The 21,766-nt window shown below is 51.8% G+C and overlaps 2 long non-coding RNA genes across 2 annotated transcripts in view; both read right to left on the reverse strand.

Moving 5' to 3' along the window:
- The window catches only part of LOC144333349 (uncharacterized), a 35,989-nt gene extending 28,619 nt beyond the window's left edge, over nt 1-7,370 (reverse strand). Inside the window, exon 1 of the long non-coding RNA XR_013401930.1 lies at nt 5,414-7,370. This is a non-coding gene — a long non-coding RNA (uncharacterized LOC144333349). The remainder of the gene's footprint in view (nt 1-5,413) is intronic.
- Nucleotides 7,371-18,360: 10,990 nt separating this feature from the next.
- On the reverse strand, nt 18,361-20,178 carry LOC114671495 (uncharacterized). Its single transcript, XR_013401931.1, has 3 exons — nt 20,030-20,178; nt 18,917-19,004; nt 18,361-18,702 (listed from the first exon to the last, which is right to left on the reverse strand). It is a non-coding gene; the product is annotated as an uncharacterized LOC114671495 (long non-coding RNA).
- Between the last annotated feature and the right edge of the window lie 1,588 nt (nt 20,179-21,766).

Consider the following 21,766-nt stretch of genomic DNA (forward strand, 5'->3'; position numbering starts at 1 on the left):
TCGTCCCTCCTAGAGAAAATTTCAAATGCACTTGAGAAGAATATGTATTCTGCTGCTGTTGGTACAGTACTCTTTTTTTTTTTTTTTTTTTTTTTTGAGATGGAGTCTTGCTCTGTTGCTCTGTCACCAGAGCTGGAGTGCAGTGGTACAATCTTGGCTCACTGCAACCTCTGCCTCCTGGGTTCAACAAGTGATTCTCCTGCCTCAGCCTCCTGAGTAGCTGGGATTACAGGTGCCCACCACCACACAGAGTTAATTTTTTTGTATTTTTAGTAAACATGGGGTTTCACTATGTTGGTCAGGTTAGTCTCAAACTCCTGACCTCATGATCTGCCCACCTCAGCCTCCCAAAGTTCTGGGATTACAGGTGTGAGCCATCTTCCTTTTAACTTTCAACCTATTTGCATCTTGGGGTCTAAAGTGCATCTATTATAAGTAGCATATAGTTGGATCGTGTTTACTTTTAAATTTTATTTTGCAAATCACTGTCTTTTAATTGATAAGTTTAATCCATTTACATTTAAAGTGATTACTGATAATGAAGGAATTACCTCTGTCATTTTTTTTCTCAATTCTTCCAATACTGACTCATTTTGTATTCAATTGATTTCTTTTCTAGTTTGCAACCTTGTTTTTCTCTTTATTCCTTTTCTGTATTTTTTTAGTTATATAGATGATAGGTTTCTGTGTTTCCCACTCTGGCCTTGAATGCCTAGTCTCGCCTCCTTATGCACCGGGACAACAGACCTGAGCCACCACAGCTCCCTCTGTATTTTTTTAAATATATTATCTTAGTGGTTGCTAGGAGTTGCAGTTAACATTCTACATTCATAAAAATGCAGTTTAAATTGCTGCCAACTTATAATAGCTTCAATAGCATTCCTTAACTTTATTCCTACACTGATCCATCTTTGTATTGTGTTGTCATAAGTCATATCTTTATAAAATATATACTTGTGTGTTCATTAACATAGATTCATAATTATTGTTTTATTTGTTTTTCTTTTACATCATATAGGGAACAAAAAGGGGTTTTACAAACCAAAAAATACAATAATACTAGTTTCTACATTTACCTATGCAGTTACTTTTGCTGAAGAGCCTTATTTCTTTTTTCCGTTTTTATTATTTTTTCTTTTTCTTTTTCTTTTTGAGACAGAGTTTCACTCTTGTTGCCCAGACTGGAGTGCCATGGTGCGATCTCAGCTCACCACAACCTCCACCTCCCAGGTTCAAGTGATTCTCCTGCCTCAGTCTCCCGAGTAGCTGGGATTACAAGCATGTGCCACAATGCCCAGCTAATTTTGTATTTTTAGTAGAGATGGGGTTTCTCCCTGTTGGTCAGTCTGGTCTCAAACTCCTGACCTTAGGTGATCCACCTGCCTTGGCCTCCCAAAGTGCTGGGATTACAGGCATCAGCCAATGTGCCCAGCTGGAGAGACTTATTTCTTCCTACAGCTTTGAGTCACCTTCTAGTGCCCTTTCACTTCAATCTGAAGTACTCACTTTAGCATTTATTGTAGGGCAGGTCTATTACTGACAAACTCACTTACCTTTTGTTTGTCTAGGAATCTCTTAATTTATCCATTTCTGAAGAACAATTTTGCCAGATATAGAATTCTTAGATGACAGGGGTTTTTTCCTCAGCAACTTAAATATATTATCTCACAGCCTTCTGATCACCATAGTTTCTGATAAGAAATTGGCTGTTCATCTTATTGAGTAGCATACATGACAAATTATTTCTCTCTTACTGTTTTCAAGATTTTTCTCTTTGGCTTTAGCTTTTTACAGTTTGATTATAATGTGCCTCAGCATTGTTCTCTTTGAGTTTCTCCTGCTGGGATTTCTTTAAGCTTCTTGGATGTGTAAGTGTGCCCTTCATCAAATTTGAGGAGTTTTCAGCCATTGTTTCCCCAAATATCTTTTCTCCTTTTTCTCTAGCTTCTCCTTCTAGAACTCCCATAATGTGTATATTAATATTTGTCCACTTGATGCTGTCCCATAGACTACTTAGCTCTATTCAGTTTTCTTCATTCTTTTTTCTTTCTGCTGCTGGGACTGGGTAATTTCAATTACTTATCTTCAAGTCATCTGCCTACTCAAATCTTCTGTGGAAGCTCTCTAGTGATTTTTTTTTTATTTTAGCTATGGTATAATACTTTTCAGCTCTAGAATTTCTATTTGGATCTTTTTTATAATTACTATCTCTTTATTGATATTTCCTACTTTTTCAGACATCATTTTTTCTGATTTCCTTCACTTCTTTGTCCATGGTTTCCTTCAACTCATTGGGTATATATAAGAGTTAATTTAAAGTCTTTGTCTGATAAGTTCAATGTCTGGACTTTCTGGAAAATGTTTTTGTTCACTTCTTGTTTTCCTGGTGAGAACTGGGACATTTTGAATATTATAATACAGTAATTTTAGAAATCAGATTCTCCCCTCTTCCCATAGATTGCTATTTTATTTGTTGAAGGCTGCAGTCACCCTGTTTACTAACGTTTCTTTACTATTTTTGCAAAATCTATATGCCTAGTTGTGTGTGGTCACTGAAGTTCCTGTTCCATTATCTGTTTGGTCAAACAGTGACCTGATAGGGAATTATTTGAATTCCTGGATACAATACAAAAACGGGGAAAAGTATGTTTTCTCTCTTTTAATTCTTTGGAGAGGTGCTACTTCAGCCAGAGTGGGTTGAAACAATGGCCAGCCTCTATGTTGGTCCCTCAGTGAACCATCAGCAGAACAAAATACACTACCCCATTTTGGAGGACAAAGTTTATTGCTCACCCTGGCATCAGCAGGCCACACAAGGAATGCCAGCTATCTTTCCTCCAGCTACCTGCCTATAGGCCGGGGATGGAGGATGGTAGCTGCTACATGAAATACCAAATTTTACCAGCCCTTTTCTTCATCAAGTACTCCCCTGGATGCTGCAAGTATTTGACTAAATCCCAGAGCTCCAAAATCACTAATTCTGACAGTTCTTGCCAGCTCACCAGTTGTTTGGTGGAAGGATGAATTCCTGGAGCTTCCTACCTTGTGCCATTTTCCATGACATATAACTGGTTGTTATTCTACCATTTTGTGGATCATTGGTCATTTTTCCCACAGTTATTATTGTATCCAGGTTTTCTATGTCTTTGGGAATACGCTTTGGTCATTTATATTCATCTGGAAGATCACCTATTGAATTGTATTTGGCAATTTCCTAACCCTTTTTTAGTCTCCTCCACATCTGAGATACTTCCCCCCACCCTTCCAAATCCCTATGCTTTAGGCTTCTTGCTCTCCACCATGAGGATGCAATGCTTTGGGTCATAAGGTTTGACATACAATGAAAGTTGTTTTTTTTTGTTGTTTTTTTTTTTTTTTTTTGGAGACGGAGTTTCACTCTTGTTGCCCAGGCTGGAGTGCTATGGCACAATCTTGGCTCACTGCAACCTCTGCCTCTCAGGTTCAAGTGATTCTCCTTCTCAGCCTCCCGAGTAGCTGGGATTACAGGCACAAGCCACCACACCCAGCTAATTTTTGTAATTTTAGTAGAAATGGGGTTTTACCATGTTGGTCAGGCTGGTCTTGAACTCCTGACCTCAGGTGATCCACCCGCCTCAGCCTCCTGAAGTGCTGGGATTACAGGCGTGAGCCACCATGACCAGCCTGTTTCTAATTATAGTTATATTTCCAAAGTTTTTGCAGCCTCCTTTTTATTAATTAGAGTGAATCCAAGTTTAGCTCTGAATCAATCATGCTCCACTCACTTGCATTCTGGGAGAGTTTCCTGAGTGTTTGAGGAATTGAGCTCCCTGGAGGGAGTGTGGGCTTACACATTAACCCTGGGTCCTCCCATAGAGAACTGTTCTTCCTGCAGTGCCATCCATCATATGTATACTGGGCAAACACACTGGGGCCAGCAGCACCAGCTAGTGATTTATTTCTTTTGTTGAGGGTTTCCAAAGAACCAGTTGTGGTATTTATTTATGATTTGGGGTTTTTAATTCATTAATTCCTATCTATCAATTCCTTTGTCTTGTTTTCTTTATATTTACTTTATTCTTCTCTTATTAATTTGAATTGAAAACTTACCTTATCTAATTTTCTTCTGTTCTTCATAACATTGAAAAGCATTTAAGGTCATGAATTTGCTTCATTATAACTTTGACAGCTCTCCTAGCTCTTGATATATAGGGTTTTCACATTGCTGTTTTCTTAGTATTTTGCAATTACAGTTTTAAATTCCTCTTTGATTCAAAAGCTACTTAGAAAACAGTTGCAGTGTTTTCATGTTTATGTTTAATTTTCACACGGATGGAGGTTTTTGGTTTCTCTTTTGTTGTTAATCTCCATTTTTGCTGTACTGGGTCAAAGCACTGACCTGTACAATTTCTATTAGGGGAAATCTACTATAATTTTTTTTTCTTACTTTGTTGCCTAATGAATGCAATATTTTTGTAAGTGTCCCATGGGCACCAGAGAAGAACTGGGCTTCTCAGCCTGAAGGGCATGGAGTTCAATATGTAAACTATTAAGTCATCTTACTGATTACATTAATCAGAATCCCCACATTCTTATTGTCCCCACATTCTTACTGACTTCTCAGGCCCTTAGGGAACTATGTTATGGTTTTCCACTCTTACTGTGTATCTTTCAGGTTTTCCTTATGTTCATGGGTGCAGTTGGAGGGAGCCGATATCAACCTAGGGCCCAACATTGCTCTGGAATCCTGTTGTTTAGGGCAGATAAGTACAATTGCCAAACGTCCCTGAGCAAAGGAGAAGCAGCACATCCAGGGATAGTGGCAGGAGCCCCTCTGTGCCCTAGAGCCAGACACTGCCCACCCCACCCACCCACCCAAGGGAGGTGACACTCTTGCCTGGGACCCGCCACTCACAGGACATTCTCAGGCTGCCTGTGTTCTGCTCTGGGGCATGGCCAGCATGTTAGGGGATTTCCCAGATTCCAGGGCTTTGGACAAGCACCTATAGAAACTACCTGGGGAGTTGTACAGAAATATGACACCAAGTTAAGGAATCTGAAATTATACACAGCCCCTACTGAAAACCTTCCCCCAAGTCTACCCCTTTATAGCTTTAGCTCCTCTGTCTCCTTCTTAGAAGGATGCTAATCCCAGGATATACATACAAGAACGTATAGTGGAAATGCCCATATTAGCCAAATATTGGACACAAGGTATATGGCCATCGAAAGTAGAGTGGATAGAGTACATTCACACATTGGAGTGCCATAGAGCAAAATACAGAAGCGGCAGCACCTACAACACAAATAGGCAGGCATGTGGCAGACCCACACACCCTGAACCTCGGCCTCCATTGGGACTGTCTTAGTGGGCTACAATGCCATAACAAAATTCCACAGACCAGGTGGCTTTAACGACAGACACATTGCTCACATTACTGTGGGCTGGAAGTCCAAGATCAGGCTGCCGGCTTGACTGGGCTCTGGTGATGAGGGCCCTTTTCCTGGCTTGCAGATGGCCGCCTTCTCATCGAATCCTCACATGGCAGAGAGAGAAAGAGACAGAAAGAAAACTCTCTGGAGTCTCTTCTTAGAAGGGCACTAATCCCACCATGAAGGCCTCACCCTCGTGATTTCATTTAACCGTAATTACCCACCAAAGGACTCACTGCCAAATAGCATCACATTGGGAGTTAGGGTTTCAACTCGTGAATTTGGGAGGACACAGTTCAGCCCCTAGCAGGAACTCCAGGACATCCCCTGCACTGGGCCTGGACAAGCACCCATTGAGTCCAGACCTTCGGCTAAGGACCTGCTGCCCCCTAGGTCCTGGTCAGCACAGGCTCAGTCGTCACTTGGGTTGGTCTGCGCGTGGTGATGAGATCTCTGCACACTCACCCAGCCCGGTCAGCATGCGGGAAAGGTTTATGGTGGGCAGTTCCTGAGAGCAGGAGCAGACAGTAGCAGGCAGGAGGCAGAAGAAGGGACAGCACAAGCAAGCCAGGGGTGTGCATGATGGGGGGATTGGGCAGGGCCACAGCGTGAAGCACAGGTCAGGAGGGGCAGGAGATGGGATTAGAACTGTAGTCTGAGACCTGGAGGCTGTGAGCACCAACTGGCAGCCTCCATCTCCATCCATGCTTAGCAAGAGGGAGGCAGGCACCCTGGAGGGTTTTTGCGGGGTGGCCTGGTGGGGCCTGTGTGGGCAGTGTCCCCAGCCCTAAGATGGGGCTCACAGGTTCTGAGCTGCAACAACGGGACCCCTTGGGCCCACAGGGCTCAGGCTGGAGTACGGGACAGCAGCAGTTGGAGTTCATGGTGGAAGCAAAGAGGAAGAATGGATTTGAGAAGGACTGAGAGCTTTTTTTTTTAGATGGAGTCTTGCTCTGTCGCCAGGTTGGGGTGCTGTGGCGTGATCTCATCTCACTGCAAGCTCCGCCTCCCAGGTTCAAAGGATTCCCCTGCCTCAGCCTCCCGAGTAACTGGGACTACAGGCATGTGCCACCACGCCCGGCTAATTTTTTGTATTTTTAGTAGCGATGGGGTTTCATCATGCTGGCCAGGATGGTCTGGATCTCCTGACCTCGTGATCCACCCACCTCAGCCTCCCAAAGTGCTGGGATTATAGGTATGAGCCACTGCCCCCGGCCAGGACGGAGAGCTTTATTGTTGGTTGGGCAGAGTGGGAAGGAGCGAGAAGAAACTGGTAGGGAGCCAGGCATCAAGCTATTGAGCAAGAAATGGGATGTCAGTTGGGAGGGACAGAACACCGGAAAAGGGGAGCCAGGAGGATGAGGGTCAGTGTGTCCTGAGACTTGCTGAGTTTGATGAGCCTATGGGAATTTGTCATGCCAGACCCCTATTAACCTCAGCACAGATGGCACCAGGGTCAAGAGGCCAAAGAAGAGACCCAGAGCCAGCAAAGGAGACATGGGGTTTTTTGAGGGGAACTTCCATACCGGGCAGTCCAGTGGTGGCGGGCTGGACAGGAGAACTGCCACTGTTTGTAAAGCGCATGCAGTTTATATAGCATTTTCACTGAGCACCCTTCCCCAACAACTCCTGCCTGGTAACCTTCATTTAACCCAAAGCAAAGGGTCTGGATCCCCTGTATGGTCTGTGTTCCACAGGACGGGACAGGGTCTTAGATGTTTCTCATAGATAAGGAATGAATCTCTGGGTTGGCCAATCCCGAGCTCCTTAGCTCCGAACTCCCAACACACATTCAGGTGTGTCTGCCATACAGGGTCATTCTCAGGGTATGCTTAAGTTATTGCTCTCAGGTGCATCTGCCATACAGAATTCCAGCAGAAACACCCAACGGGAGCAGTGGGTCTGGAAACAGGAATGTGGCCAGAGCTGAAGCGGCTGTCCTGGGGGAGGGCTGCTATTGCTGTGGGGGTGTGCCTGAGAAGAGTAGCAGGGGAGGACACAGGCCACCAGCAGGTCGAGGGGGGCAGGGAGTTAAGGTCCGGTGGGAAGGAGTGTGGAGGTCAGGAAGTGGCCAGCCAGAAGACATGAGATGGAGAAGCTACATGTGGGGACTCTGATGCAGGGCATGCATGGGGCCCCGCAGGATGACATCGGATCTGTCCACTGCTCCACAGCATTTCCTGACTGCCTCCATCTACCCTGAAGACCCACCTGCCCTGGGATTTCCTCTGGATCTGGCTGACCAGATGCCCTTGTGGGATCCTGGAGGCTGGAGGAGAGTGGATGCTGAGACCCAGGCCTCCAGCTCTCACCCTGCCAGGCCACAGAGGTCAGGGCTGTCAGGTTCTAATCCCAAACTGAGGTCCGAGGGGAGTTGGTGGGTGGGTGGCGGGTAGCTGGAAAACATACTCAAGGAATCATAGGCAATTTCGACGTGGCTTTATTCTCTCTCCGGGCGTGAGCCATATATGTACAGCACCAGCAGTACCTTTTACAGACAATAGCGGCTCCGGGTCAACCATGGGCTCACGTAAGTGGTCACTTAATGCATCTCACATGGCGTGGTTACACAATGTGTGGAGTTGTGCACCTTCACTCCAAACCTGCTGAGTCATGCTGTGCCAGAGGGCCACCTTGGCCTACTCCTGACTGAAGTGCACCCATTTCCCTTACAACTGAAGCTCTGGCTTCTGTGAGCAGCTGTTCCTACAACCAGAGCTTCCCCTGGATTCTGGTTCAGCCCCTGCCTGGTTCCACAGCATGCCCACAGGTCCCTCCACCCCACCCTGCTGTCCTCAACAGTCCCCTCATCAACCCCTGCTCCAGCACCCAGGTTGAGTGTGTCCTCTGTTTCCTGCTGGAACTCCTTCCAGTACATCACTTTCATGCCAAGCTATCTCAGACAAGGCTCTTTTATTTGCAAGGGAGAAAAGTATGCCTAAGCCACTGTATCAGGGGCTCTAAGATTACTCTCAGGCTTGACGATTCTCTATCACGAAGGGCTCACAGGACTCAGGAAAAGGTGTCATAATCACCTTTATGGTTTATCTCAGTGAAAGGATATGGACTCAAACAACAGAAGGAAAAGGCACATGAATGACATCCAAGAGACACCAGGTGTGAGCTTCCAGGGGTCTCCTCTCAGTGGAGTGTGACATGTTTTCTTGGTTCAGGGGTATACTGTTATACTCCCAGCAACGATGTGTGACAACTGATGTGAAGTGTTCTCACAGGGAAGCTCATCCAAGCCTTTGTGTCCAGAGGTTTTATTGGAGGACAGTCACATCAGCATGCAGCTTCTGCATGACCGACCTCAACTACTCAGACTCCAGCCTGCCTCCAAGCAAAAGCAGGGGTTCACCACACAGCACATTGTCAGGATAAACTTACCTGGTCAAACTGGCATGCAAAAACTCAAAGCTTCAGGCATGCAAAAACACTTAGAAGCAGAATATTCTAAGATGTTGCAGGTAATCTTCCAGGAGAAGGCAAGGGCCAGTACTGAAGACAGAACTTTATTTGGAAAGTGCAGGATTTGAGCAACTCAAGCCTCCTGAGTTACCTCTTTCCTGCCCAGTATCAAAGCAGACTATTATAAGGACTACCCAGAGACTAGGCAGAGCTAATGACTGGGGAAGCAGAACAGAGGGGAGAAGGCATCAACCACCAGGGTTCCTTCCTCTCTCTTGCAGGGGCCACCTAGTCTGTCCTACTTCTTCCTGCCCTCCACTTTCTTGTCTTCCCTCCTCTTCTCCTTCCCTCTTCTCTCCTCCACACCCTACCCTTTCCTTCTCTCTCTATCTCTCTCCCTCTTCCTCTCTCTTTCCTTCCCTTCCTCCTGCTAAATACCGTCATCCTCCTCTTCTTACAGGCATAGGAGCCAAAGGGGGCTGCTCCAGCCCACCTGCCCTACATATTCTCTTGGTTCAGGTACGACTGCGGTTGTCTGAGGCTAAAAGAAAAACAAACAGGTTTTCTCTATACACACAACAATGCTGATAGCAAGTGTGTGGAGGTTTTTTCCACATCAACCAATTTTCCAATTCTCTGTGGACACCAACTGGTGTCCTATCATTTAACTCAATTCTGGCACTAATTGCCCAGCGTTAGCACAGACCCCACAGGCGCAGGGCCATACGACTTCCCCAGACTTCAGAGGACAGTTGCAAACCCCAGGTTGTCACCTGTGCTTCTGACCAACCAGAAATAAATCAAAGGTTTCTTCAACCCCCTCCTCATGTTCAATAATTTACTGGAACAGCTCACAGAACTCAGGAAAAAATGGTTTACTGTTTATTATACGGTTTACCTACCAATTTATTACAAAGGATAGAACTCAGGAACAGCCAGTAGGAGCTACGGGGGGCCTTTCATGAACCCAGAAGCTCTCCAAATCCCGTCACGTTGGGGTTTCACAGAGGCTCCATTACATAGTTGCGATTGATTAAATCACTGGCCACGAGACTGAACTTGATCCCCGGCCCCTCTTCCCTGCCAGCAGGTAGGGGATAGGCTGAAAGTTCCAACCCTCCAATCACACAGCTGGTCCAGCCCCGTCCTCCAAGAGTCACCTCACTGGCATAAATTCAGGTGGGATTGAAAGGGTCTTCCTGTGATAACAGAAGGTGCTCCTCTCACCCCCATCACTCAGAGAACGCCAACGGTATTAGGAGCTCTGTGTCAGGAACCAGGGACTAAGACCACATATGTATTTCTTACGATGCCACAACACCGCAGATGCCCAATTCCAAATGGCTGGGAGAGAGAACCTGAGGGGACCACTGGGGTCAGATGCCCACACCTGGTCCAGCCAGCCACGTCAGAGAAGGGAGTGTACAGAAAGGTCGTGTGGAATGGGGACACTCCCCAAAGCATGTCTGCTCAACAGGCACAGTGCTTGGCACCAGCCATGGCCAGAGAGATCCAGGAGCTCACAGAACTGTGGGGGAGGAATGGAGAGGCCGAGCTACCCATGCCAGCTAGAGAAGTCATCAGCTAGCACCCTGGCAGTGCAGGAGACTGGAAACCAGCTAAGGCGAGCTCAGGCAAAAATTATATGGCCTCACTGCCCTGAGGGGCACTTTGGTCTGATGCTGTTACCAAGGCTCCTTGGTGGACATAACTGGCCCCGGGGTAAGGGGCAGGTAAACTTAAGCAGGAGCACAGGCGATGCCATAAAGAAAGGGACCCAGAGGCCAAGCTGCGGGCTTTTTATCCCACATTATTAGGACCCTTTGGACAGAAAAGTAAGGATCACAGGATGAAAAGGACACCAAGGACCCCCCACAAGAGCCATCAGCTTTAAGGAAGAAAGAGACTGGTGGGTAATGGAGGCTGGTGGGTAATAAAGGCTCATATGTAATAGAGGCTGGTGGATAATAGAAGCTGGAGGGTAATGGAGACTGGTGGGTAATGGAGGCTGGTAGGTCATGGAGGCTGGTAGGTAATTGAGGCTGATTGGTAATGGAGGCTGGTAGGTCATGGAGGCTGCTGGATAATAGAGGCTGATGGGTAATGGAAGCTGGTAGGTCATGGAGGCTGATGGGTAATGGAGGCTGGTATGTAATGGAGGCTGGTGGGTCATAGAGGTTTGTGAGTAATGGACGCTGGCGAGTAATGGAGGCTGAGGGTAATGGAGGCTGGTAAGTCATGGAGGCTGGTAGGTAATGGAGGCTGGTGGGTAATGGAGGCTGGTAGGTCATGGAGGCTGGTAGGTAATTGAGGCTGATGGGTAATGGAAGCTGGTGGGTCATGGAGGCTGATGGGTAATGGAGGCTGGTGGGTCATAGAGGTTTGTGAGTAATGGAGGCTGGTGAGTAATGGAGGCTGGTAGGTCATGGAGGCTGGTAGGTCATGGAGGCTGGTGGGTAATGGAGGCTCGTATGTAATGGAGGCTGGTGGTTAATAGAGGTGTGTGAGTAATGGAGACTGGTTAATAATGGAGGCTAAGAGTAATGGAGGCTGGTAGGTCATGGAGGCTGGTAGGTAATGGAGGCTGGTGGGTAATGGAGCCTGGTGGGTAATGAAGGCTGGTATGTAATGGAGGCTGACGGACTGAGGATCTGTGGGAGGCTGAGTGGGGTGAGGCTGAAGCCACCGGGCAGCTGCTTTGGCCTGAGTGCAGATGGAGTGGGGGAGCTGTCCTGTAGGGAGAAAAGAGAAAACGCAGCAGCAGTGCACAAGTGACTGTGCTAGGACTGGCCACTGGGCAGGTGAGAGAAAGTGTGCAGGAAGTGAGGGGAACAGGCTGGACAAGCCACCAACAGGCTACACAGGACCCGTGCTCAGCGGTGACACTATGTGGTGGGGCCAGACAGCCACAGAAGAAAGGGGACTAAGTTCTTAAGTGGAGTAAGACCAGGACAGCCAGAGGGCGGGGAGGCCTCACCTGGAGGGCGAGGGGCTGGAAATCCTCCCAAATAAGGTTGGGGAGGTTCAAGCCCTTAGCTGGAAAAATAAAAATGAGAACACGTATCTGCATGCAGTGGGGAAGCGGGCAGGAGCTCACCCACCTAAATGCCGGGCACAGAAGGCACCTGCCTCCTTGCCCCTCCTGCCCTCCACTTCTGAAACCCAGCCTCGAGACTCATCCTCGTTACTCTCACAACAGGTGAGGCTGGGACTGGATCAAAGGCTATTTCTTCCAAGAAAATGTATTGCTGAACACACAAAAACCAAAACACAGAACATCTCAGGGTGACATTCTGGCCTTAGGAAATGGGAGCCCTGTTAAGGCCAGAGGGCCCTTCCTGCTGCCACTACCAGAAGCTGGGCTGGTCCCAACCCAGTCACAGGGTCACAAATAGTAAATATGTCCACAGCACTTTCCAACATCATGGTGCCACTGGCTCACAGAAGGCTTCTGGGCCACCTGACCCAGCCCCTCCAGCGGGGACGCTGGGTCCCCCAGAAACCGGCGTGGCCCTCGCACAAGTCTCCAGCACTGTCCTTCTTACCCATCCCCCAGGCGAGGCACTTAACCCCCGTGAGCTGCTGTTTATCCATCAGTAAAATGGATAGAATAATATCAATCTCACCAGGGTGTTATTTAGATTTATTTATTAATGCTGGCAATATACTCAGAGCCCTCAAGATTAAAGCAATAGATCATCAGGAAATATTATGGCATCCTGTTGCCATAGCGATGGTTCAATTCTTCCGGCTCCTCCTTGAGCCCTGCTGCAGCATCAGGCTCAGAGGGTCTGGGGAGCAGAGCTGCACCAACCAGGGCATTAACACTAACAACAGTGATAATTAAATTACACAGAGAGGAAGCCCATGAAATATGTATGGGAGAGAAATGGATTTGATTCATTTAGGCAAATGGGCATGTTTTCCCATTAGAAATGGCTCCCTGGAGCCTGTGGCTGGCTCTCTGCAGCACTCATGTCTTTAGATAAAGCAGGGATTGGGGGTTCTGGAAGATGCCTCAGTCAGGGGCAGAAGTAGGGCAGAGATCCAAATTCTGTGCAACCTTCCTGAAAACACAGCCGCTGCCCCAGGCCCGGGGAGGTGGGGCTCTTACTGCAGAAAGACCCGGGGTCTGGCCCTCACCCAGCACTCATGAGCAGCTTCCACAGCTCCCTAGCTGGCTCTTCTGTAAAACGGGGTGACACTGGGGGTGACCTGGGATTGTTGTGATAACTCAAGAGGCAGCCACTCCTCCAATGGTGACCCCTGAAGGAGTGGGGCTGTCTGTGCTGAGGAGATGTCCAGTCTCAGAGCCGAGGCAGGAAAGTTGTCTGCCTGCCATTGGCCGTCCAACACACCATCCAGTGACAGCATACAGCAGCCTCTTGGCACAGAGGCATCAAAGAGGCCCGTGACGCAGAGGCATCAAAGCTAGGTGCCTCTCCCAGTCTTCTTCACCCGTTCCTTGCCCTCACCCTCCCAGGCTAGCCCAGCCCAGGCCACCCTTCTGGGCAGCCATGTCCACCCTGAGTAGCCCTGCCTCTGCAGAGGCCTTAGGGACAGAGACCAAGCCTCGTCTACCTGCTCCCTTCCTGTCCAGGATGGAGTGAGCCTCAGCCACGACTTTCTGATCCCAGAGACAGATGTCGCTGTCCTGTTGGGAGCCGCTACAGCCTCGGCCAGGAGCCTGAAGTAAGCCTGACGCCAGAGGCCTGGGCCCCTGAAGGGCAGGGCTGGGAGTCAGACACACGCGCGTCTTCGGAGGTGCAGTACTTCCCCACCAGCTCTGGGAAGACGGTGCCACAGTCCCACTAAGTCTGCCCTCTATAGACAGCCTTCCCTGGGATGGCTCAGTTCAGACCAGGAGGGTCAGGCTAGGAGCACGGGGGCCCAGGCCCACTCCCAGAGGCTTCTCTCCCCAGCAAGGCCACCATCCACTGCACCTCCACACATGCAACTGGAAAGGGCTGACTGTGCCTTGGGCCCGCCGCCCTCCTTTCTTGGTTACAGTCTCCTGGCAGAGGCTCCACCGTCCAAAAAGATCTCGGGAAAGGCCCCTCCAGCACCTGAGGTTCATGCCATGGAGGGAATTCGAATCCCCATGGTAACTGCGAGAACAAGCAGTGCTCAGTGTGCACTCTACCCCAAGACAGCCCCCGAGGCGGTGCTGTTACCACGCCTGCTTTACAGGTGAAGAAACTGAGGCTCAGTGAGCCAGTCACCACGCACAGTCAGAGGGCACCAGCCGGACAGGACTCAGATCCAGCTCGGGCCCCTATCCCAGGAAGATTCGTGTCCATCGCTGACAGAGGACTCCGTCCTTCAGCAAACCCCAGGCCCGTGCTTGTGTGTGCTGGCGTGGACACCCTGACTCAGTCGCTTGCTGCATCCCTCAGCTGCTCAGCCCAGGCAACATCCCCAGCCCCTCGGGGTTTTACACGTCCTCTGCCATCTGCGTGTGCCTGTGATGACCAGGCGGGAGCAGCTCTTGAGGACCAAGACAGCATGCCAGCACACAGCTCCTAAGGAGCCTGGGTCTCACTGACCTACACAGCCAGGCCCATGAATACTCACCCATGTGGCCAGGGAAGGTTGGGGGTGCCTCCCCATCGGGCCCCTGGGCTACCGCCAAGCTCTGAGGTTGACAAGGGGCACCCTGACCCGAGAAGTCGCTGCCTGGGTCTGGTTCTGACATCATCCTGGGCGGCTGCCAACTCTTCTCATGGCTGGGCCCCTCCAGACCAGGAGCTTCTCATAGGCAGGGATGGAGCCTCATTCACCCGGGGCCTGACCCTGCCACCCGAACTCCCTGCAGGGGTCGAACCAGCTCTCTCTCTTCCCGCCTTGGAGAGGTTCAGAAGGACTGACAGCCCCCTTCCACTAAGGCCCCCAGCCCAGACCCGTCTCCCATGGCTCAGGGTTAGTGAGCAGAAATGGCCAAGGCCTTGCTCTCAGGCACTCTAGCCACTCAGCAGCACCCCTCACCCTTGCCAAGGACTAGGCACTGTTCTGGGCATGGAGGAGACTGGGAGAACAAAACAAATCAAAACCCCAGCCCTAGAGAGGTTCACATTCTAGCGAGGGAAAGAAAAGACAGCCATCTCCATGGGACATCACTGAGCACCGTGGCAAGAGGATGCGGCAGGGCAGGGGGCAGTGCTGGAATGACAGGGAGGCGGTAGTGTGTGCCAAGGCCCTGTGGCACAGCCTGCCTGAAGTGTCCAGGTAAACGAAGAGCACCCGGGCTGAGCTCCTGGGGCCCTGGTGGGGGCCTAGTACCTGCCAGGTCCTTCATAGCCACCATGTCCCTGGAGCCCCACAGTCATCCGACGAGGGTTAGCCCTGTTTTGCTGTTGAGGAATCTGAGGCCCAGAGATCTTCAGTGGCTTTCTAAAGGTCACCTACAGTGTGTGATTTGATCCCAGTCCACCTGGCTTCAAAGCCTGTGTGTATCCACCTGCCCCCACCAAAACGGAGTAGGTCCCGCCCCCCACCTGCCCCCACCATAATGCTGTGGGTCCCGCCCCCCACCTGCCCCCACCATAACGCTGTGAGTCCCGCCCCCAACCTGCCCCCACCATAACGCTGTGGGTCCCGCCTCCCACCTGCCCCCACCATAACGCTGTGGGTCCCTCCCCCGCACCTGCCCCCACCATAACGCTGTGGGTCCCTCCCCCGCACCTGCCCCCACCATAACGCTATGGGTCCCGCCCCCCACCCGCCCCACCATAACGCTGTGGGTCCCGCCCCCCACCCGCCCCCACCATAACGCTGTGGGTCCCGCACCCCACCTGCCCCCATCATAACGCTGTGGGTCCCGCCCCTCACCTGCCCCCACCATAACGCTGTGGGTCCCGCCCCCCACCTGCCCCCACCATAACCTGTGGGTCCCGCCCCCCACCTGCCCCCACCATAACGCTGTGGGTCCCGCCCCCCACCTGCCCCCACCATAACGCTGTGGGTCCCACACCCCCACCTGCCCCCACCATAACGCTGTGGGTCCCTCCCCCGCACCTGCCCCCACCATAACGCTGTGGGTCCCGTCCCCCACCTGCCCCCACCATAACGTTGTGGGTCCCGCCCCCCACCTGCCCCCACCATAACGCTGTGGGTCCCGCACCCCACCTGCCCCCATCATAACGCTGTGGGTCCCGCCCCTCACCTGCCCCCACCATAACGCTGTGGGTCCCGCCCCCCACCTGCCCCTACCATAACGCTGTGGGTCCTGCCCCCCACCTGCCCCCACCATAATGCTGTAGGTCCCGCGCCCCACCTGCCCCCACCATAATGCTGTGGGTCCCGCCCCCTGACCTGCCCCCACCAAAACGCAGTAGGTTCCACCCCCCACCTGCCCCCGCCATAATGCTGTGAGTCCCCCTCCCTTCCTTCCCCCACCATAATGCTGTGAGTCCTGCCCCCCACCTGCCCCCACGGTAACGCTGTGGGGCTCGCTCCCCATTGCCTTGCCCAGGCCCAGGTGTTGATGATCCTCCCGAGGAATGAATGAGTGGATGAATGAACACTGAGATGCACCTGGGTGCGGTGGCCTCCTGAGCCCTGCTGACAGGGGAGATGGTCTGCCTGGGCAGGGGACTGGCCCAGGCTCTCTTCAGAGCAGGCAGCACCACTCACAGGGGCCATGGCTCGGAATGTGTCCACTGCTGCCAGGCAGCCTCAGCCAAGCCCAAGGGAAGCAGAACAGTGGCCTCTGGTCAGTGTCCCTTTGCCAGCTCCAGGCCTAGGGTGGGCACTGTGGGTGAGCAGCACGGGCCATACCCCACCCAAAGGTGCCTCCCCACACCTGGACTGACGGCCCCTGAAGGGTGGTAGCAGGGAAAGACGCCGGGACCCCGAGTGCTCCTATCCCTCTCTCCAGCCTCCCCATCTCCTGCCTTCACCCTGAGAGTCCCAGCCACACTGGGCTCCCACTGGTTTCCTGCAGGGAGCCTCTTGGCCAGGGGCCGGGCAGGGTGTCCCTCCACCTAGAAGGTTCTACATGGCCACTCCTGAGACTCATCTCAGGCACTGGCTTCCCCAGGCGGCCTCCCTGACCCAAGGGCTCTGTCAGGTCCCTCTGGGCTTCCCCTCTCATCACCCGGCCCACGATGGGGTGGCTGCTTGTCAAGGCTGCAAGGCTCACTGCAGATGTTGTCCGGGGAACGGCCGCAGACAGCTCATCCTGCCGCCCTCTGTCTCCAGAAAGCCACCAGAAAGCGTCTGGGGATGGAACCAAGCCGCCTCTGCTCGTCTCCGGCAACGTGTTGGCTTTTTCCGAGAGTGCTGCAAATCCATTTCCCTGACAGTGATGGGAATGGGTATTGTCAGCGGCGGGAGGGCACATTATGAATGATTCCACTTGAGTCCATTTTTAAAAGGAGGAAATCAATATGCGCTTCCCGGCAGCGTCCGCTTCCCTCCCTTGACCTCTCTGCTCAGCCACCAGCTGCTCCCTGCCGCCACCCTCTCTCCTCCTTCCTTCCCAGAAGGGGCCAGCCCTTTCTGGGAACGGCCGCCAAAGCCTCAGGGAAATTGGGCTTCTCTTCCAGGGAAGCTGCTGGGTGCAGGTCCGAGGGTGGAAGAAGCGGATCTCCCAGGAGGGTCTGTGCTGCAGGAACTCCCAGGACTCTACGTGCATGAGCCTTGCCTGCCTTGCATTGACCCCAACCAGCATTCACACACGTTGTCTGCAAAACTCATGGGAACACCAAGATGGCAGGCTTAGGATCTGCCCTAGAATCCACCTGAGGGGCAAGGAAACAACCTCAGAGGCGAAGCAATACCCACGGACACACAGCTCAAAGGTGGCAAAATCTGGATGCTGAGCCGGGCTGCAGCTGACTGCTCCAGGAACCAGTCCTAGGGCCACACCACCCACGTTCAAACTCAGCTCTATCACCTACCAGCTGTGTGATCCTGGACAGGTCAATGTTTGCAAACCTCCACGCACTCGCCTTTAGAACAAGACAAGGCTGGCCACGCGCGGTAGCTCACGACGGTAATCCCTGAGCACTTTGGGAGGCCGAGGAGGGTGGATCACTTGAGGTCAGGAGTTCGAGACCAGCCTGGCCAACATGGTGAAACCTCATCTCTACTACAAACACAAAAATTAGCCGGGTGTGGTGGCACATGCCTGTAATCCCAGCTACTTGGGAGACTGAGGCAGGAGAATTGCTTGAACCCAGGAGGTGGAGGTTGCAGTGAGCCGAGATCACACCACTGCACTCCAGCCTGGGCTCAGAATGAGACTCTGTCTCAAAAAAAAAAAAGAAAAGAAAAGAAAAAAGAACAAGACAAGGGTAATACAACCTACACGCGGCAATGTGAGCCCGTCCAGAAAGGGCCTAGCCAGCACCAGCCCGTTTCTTCCCCTGGCTGGTCTCCCAGGGACCTCAGTGTGCTCTTCAGAGAAGGCTGCAAACTTTGTTCAAAGGCGTCCGGGGGCAACCCAGCTATGCCCCTGCCGGGAAGCCTGCAGCCTCAATGATAGCAGCAGGATGGTCTTCTTGGCCTCAGGCTAAGATTGAAAAATGAGTGTTCAATAAAAATTCTCTTTATTAACTCTCCCTCACCCCAAAGTCGGACCATTTGTTTTTCTGTTCTGCTTTAGAAGCATTTCCACAAATCCAGTCTCTGGAAGCAATTGTGACTCAACAAGGAAGATACCAGCAAGGCAAGCAATCTGCCTCCCAGCTGTGGCACCAGCCAACTGGCTCTGTGACCTGAGACTCCATCCTTCCCGCTCTGGGCCTCAGTTTCCCCTTCTGTAAAGGGTTGCACCACATGAATCACCAGGGCTCCTCTAGCCAGGAGCAGCTCCTTCTTTCTGAACAAGAGGCAGTTTCCACAGGGCCTGTGTCAGTCGGGATCAGCTTTCCTGCCCTGAAACAGTCAGCAACCTCATTGCAGTGACTCAATCAGAGATACAGTCTACGCCATACCATCCTGAACATGCCCGATCTCGTGTGATCTCGGAAGCTAAACAGGGTCATGCCTAATTAGCACTTGGATGGGAGACCACCCGGGCATACAGGGTGCTGTAGGCTTTTGTAAAAAATAAAAGTAGAAAAGCAATCAGAGATGCAGTATTACTCACACTGAATCCCACGGGAAGGGCAGGGCTCCCCTACATGTTCCCTCACGCCAAGGCTAGAGTTCGGGGTCTTTCCTCTGGAATTTGGTTGCTTAGTAGAAGAGGCAGAAAGAATTTTGAGAAGACTCACATTAGAAATTAAGTGCCCAGCCTAGAGGCCACTCTCAACTCATCACTTCTGCTACCATCGAAGCCAGAACCATTTACTTTGCTCCATCCAACCACTGGGAAACCAGGATGGGTCTCCTTCCACATCCCCAAAAGCGGAGACCTGGGAATATCAGCAGCAAACAGCCCGGTGACCACCACCCGTCCCCGGCCAAATCAGCCACCCTCAAGCTTCCCACAGCGGGGGCTTGGTGGGGGGCTGCCTGGTGGTGAGAGAGGAGGGGAGCAGGTGGGTGCCACCTGGCCCTTGCGCCACCTCCCTCTGAGCGCTGGCAGAGAAGAGGAGGAGGCCCAAGCCAGACGGGCTCTCTGCGGGAGCTCTGCAGGCCTGAGGGACTGGCAGCAGATGGTGCCACTGCCAGGCAGAGGGGCCGGTCTCCGCTGCACAAATCCAGCGCTCATCTGAGGACACAGAGTGATCCCCGCATCCGAGTGTCCTCACGCGAGCACCGTGCACGGGGCAGCTTCGTGGGAAGACAGAGCAGGAAACGGTCTGTCCTAGGGAGCTTTGGGCATCCCAAAAACGCAGTCGTGTGGTGAGGGAAGGGTCAGAGGAGGGGAGGCAAGGAAGAGAACTGGCGAGTCACTGATGGTCGTGCAGCTTCATGCTCACACCAGGGCCTGCCAGGAGGAGAACCCCGCAGCGCCCCAGGAACAGCCTAGAGAGGTCCTAACTGCAGAAGCACGGGGGCCGCACAGGCACAGGAGGGTAGACGCTGGGGAGTTAGGGTGGCCACCCTGGGGTGCCAGCCTCAGCCAAAAGCAAATGTCTGCCCAAGGCTCCCAGAGAGTGTTCAGTCATTCCTCGCTCATCTCATGAATCAGAGTCAGGCACCAGCGGCATCCAACCCTGTCCCCAGATGGCCACTGGATGAGGCATTGGGAGCCCACCCTGCACCCACGCCCCCTCTGCCGTCCTGTATTTCCTTGAACTCTCCAGCACCAGACCTGGGATGAAGCCCCACGTGGAGCTGCCGCACGCCAGGCAGGCAAGACGTCGCGCCCTCGGCAGGAGTGTCAGAGGCGTGTGAACCGGAGGGCTGGGTAAAATGAGGTCGAGATCTACTGGGCTGCATTTCAAGTCATTCTCAGGCGTTCTAAGTCACAGGATGAGATAGGAGGTCAGCACAAAATCCAGGTCGTAAAGACCTTGCTGATAAAACAGCTGGCAGTAAAGAAGCCGGCCAAAAGCCACCAAAATCAAGATGGTGGCGAGAGCGACTCTGGTCATCCTCACTGCTGCACTCCCACCAGCGCCATGACAGTCTACCGATGCCATGGCACTGCCAGGAGGTTACCCTGTACGGTTTAAAAAGGTGAGGCATGAATAATCCACCCCTTGTTTAGCCTATCATCAAGAAATAACTATAAAAATGGACAAGCAGCAGCCCTCAGGGCTGCCCTGCCTATGAAGTAGCCGTTCTTTATTCCTTTGCTTACTTAATAAACTCGCTTTCACTTCACCCCAAATTCCTTCTTGGGCAAGAGTCAAGAACCTTCTGTTGGGGTCTGGATTGGGACCCCTTTCCGGTAACAGGAGGGTGCCAGCTAAGTCAGCAGGTTACTACTCCGACTACACATGAGAGGACACAGGGGCCACAAGAACCTTGACTCGCCCTGGCTGGCAAATCGCCCAGTAGGGCCTAGACCCGGCCAGGCCACCTCCAGAGACAGGGGAGGGCCCCGGTCTGGCCGGAAGCTACTGCACTTTTTCCTGCACTGCTTCTCTAAGGGAACCAGAGCAGGGGTGTGGGGAGCCCCTGCCCGACAACACACCAGAAACGGAGAAAGTCCTCTGAAAAGAATCCTCCTCCTGACTTGGGTTTGCCCCCAGGTCTAACTCCTGAGCCTCTTCCTCTGCACCCCCAGGGCCCACCTACCCCACTAGGATAACTTCTGCTTTTTACAAAGCAAAATTCCAAGGACAGGGCATGCTTTTGTAGCCTGTTTTTTGTATTAATTCATAGGTTCAGTAAACCTTTCCCTGGCTGCCTCGCCTTCATTCTAATCAGCTGCCCACATCACACACTGGTTCCCAAGGACCAAAAGAAAAGAGAAAAGTAAGCAATGCACAAACTCACTGGAAGGAAAGGAAAAATGTAAATAACTCGTAAACTCACTGTTTCCACGTTGGTCTAGTGCTTCCTCCAGACTTGTTTCTCTGCATAACTTCTGTGTGTTTACAAAGCAAAATTGCAAGAAGGGCCCCATTTTGTAGCCTGCTCTTTGTACTTAAGCTTCTAGGATGAGCATTTTATTATGTGGATTCATATGTTTAGTGAACCTTTGAATGGCTGAGGGGCGTTCATTCCAGTCACTCCATAACTTAAGACAACCATTCCCCTAAAATGGACCTTAAGTAGTGGCCAATTTGGGGCCACATACATAAAGCCTCAGGGCCTCTCTGGGGAGGAACCATGATTTGCAGGTTCAAGGGCACCCCAGGGCAGATTCTCACGGGGGCCTTCCCCTCAAAGCCCCTCCTCACCTTGGCCTGCTGCCTTTTCTGCCTTTTCCGGACGAGACCCAGGAATCCCCCCTCCAGTTCCTTCTTGCTCCTTAGAGCAAACTGCCCTCAGGAGGTGCTTTCCCCACCCCCAGCCTCAGCCTCAGCTCCCGCTCTGTGCTCCTGGGAGGTTGGCGGCTCTCGCCCTCTGTGTGAGACGGTCACTTTGTCCATGAAAT

Source organism: Macaca mulatta, chromosome 12, assembly GCF_049350105.2.
Source record: "Macaca mulatta isolate MMU2019108-1 chromosome 12, T2T-MMU8v2.0, whole genome shotgun sequence".
Lineage (NCBI taxonomy): Eukaryota > Metazoa > Chordata > Mammalia > Primates > Cercopithecidae > Macaca > Macaca mulatta.